Source organism: Rhinopithecus roxellana, chromosome 17 (genome assembly GCF_007565055.1).
Source record: "Rhinopithecus roxellana isolate Shanxi Qingling chromosome 17, ASM756505v1, whole genome shotgun sequence".
Lineage (NCBI taxonomy): Eukaryota > Metazoa > Chordata > Mammalia > Primates > Cercopithecidae > Rhinopithecus > Rhinopithecus roxellana.
In genome coordinates this window covers 32791303-32793560 of record NC_044565.1, presented here as the reverse complement: position 1 = coordinate 32793560, position 2258 = coordinate 32791303, and positions in this window count along the sequence as shown.

The window sequence follows — 2258 nt, the reverse complement described above, 5'->3', positions numbered from 1 at the left end:
AATATATATTAACCACGTAAAACAGTTAGCTAAAGTGTTTAATAACAGCAGAGTTGTTTTAAAAAGATCTCTTTGCAAATATATATTTACCATGTCAAAACAATCATTAAAAAATTAACCAAAAAGTGTATTTAAAAAGCAAACTTTTCCCTCTACAAGGATCTCACAACACAAATGAAGACCTAACTTTTTTTTTTTTTTTTTTTTTTTTTAGACGGAGTCTCGCTCTGTCACCCAAACTGGAAAGACCTGACCTTTTAAGCAGTGAGTTTACCTGGAAACCCCTACAAAGTGCTAGAAAAAAAATACAGAAAAATATGTAAATATATTTTCATATTTACTAATTAAAGTCTATACTGAATATGTTATGTACATAATTAACACTCAGATTTCTCTTGAAATATACTAAATTTTATGTTATTAAATGTTAATTTGTTTGCACTACCTGCCATTTTGAGTTTCGGTGTGTATTAGCTTGAAACATTGCTACCCTTTTTGTGGAACATATATGGGCATTTAGAAGTAATAAAATGCACTCAAATCTTCTCTTCTCATATCATCATTTTCAAAACCATATTGTTCTTGGAATTTAACTAAAATAACACGAAGTAATTTCAATTTTTGTGTTATGAAAGTCTTTTTAATGCATATATTTTAAATATAAACTTTTTATAGAATTCAATTAGACTCCTTGTTAAAGTAACATTTTCAGTATTTTTTCACCCATGATTAAAACAACTCAGAGTGTTAAGTTACCAAGACCAAAAGCAGGAAAGCATTAAAGAAATGCATCTTCTTCAAAAAATTTATATTCTCTCACTAAAATTTTTCTAATTACATACCTGATGGCTACAAAAGTTTGGGCGTGTTGACCAAAATCAAAGGAAGAAATCATGAGTCATTTCTTTTTTAAAATGAAAAAAAAAATAGCATTTCAAACAAAACTAAATGAATATCAATGAATAAAATTCAACTACTCACTAGTTATTGCTTTGTGTAGGTCACATATCATAGTCAAAGAGCCTGCTCTCTTTTTTTAATTTTTTTACACAGTCAATAGCTGGTGCTACAAGTAGCTCAAAGCCAGGACTCATGGTAGTAGGTGAGCTTCTGATTCGAACCACCTGCTCTGCTGGCAGTTCTTACTTCTCATACATTCCAAGTGAACTTTTCTTGCGGGAAGATAACAACATCAATTAATGTTTTGGAAGTGAGAGAAAGTAATCACAAATTACTCACAAAAAATGAAGGTTAATTAAAAAACAACAACAAAAAAAACTGTCTTCTCAAAGTAAATACCTTAATTTTACTTGAAATGATTAAACATCTCATTGTATCTTTAAAGAATTATATATTTTCTTACAGAAAAAGATCATTAAAAAATCAGCCACTTATATCAATAAATGTAGTTTCCAAAGTTACATTTTTAAAGAAATTACAGAAACCTTAGAGTTTTACACAAAACAAGAGTGACATTCTAAATAGAATAACACTTTTAATTACACATTAATAGAAATACATTCATTTCCAATGGAAGCAGAATGCATTAAAAATATATCATTTTTCTTGATTCATGAGACATATGGAGAAATTCATAAAAATATGATATAGAAAATAAAGTGTTTCAAGTTTGATATGTTTCTCAATTACTAATTCAACCAGGGGCCAGCCATACTGGCTCACACCTATAATCCCAGGACTTTGAGATAATGAGGCAGACAGATTACTTGATGTCAGGTGTTTGAGATTTGTCTGACCAACATGGTGAAACCCCGTCAGATGTGTTGGTGCACAGATGCAATCTTAGATAATCAAAACACTGAGACTGATTAATCCATTGAAGCAGGGAGGCAAGGGGTTGCACCACGCCAAGATTACACAGTGCACTCCAGCTGAAGAGACTGTATAAGATTCCCTCCTCAAAACGAAAGAAAATAAATTCAGGTAATTAAAAATTGAAGTATACTACTTATTTACTTTTCAGTACAGTTTGTCAAAACTCTGATTTGTAGTTATTTTACAGTATTTCCTAAGTAAGGTGTGACACATATTTCAAAGTTACTACAACTGCTACAAAAATGAATGCTTTTAAATTTTTACTTCATTTAATTGTATTTTATGTTAAGTTTCATGGTATATATATAGGACATGCATATTTATTTCACAGGTAAATGAGTGTCATGGTTGTTCACTGAACCCATCATGCCATCACATAGGTATTGAGCCCTGCATAAATTAGCTATTTGTCCTGAAGCTGA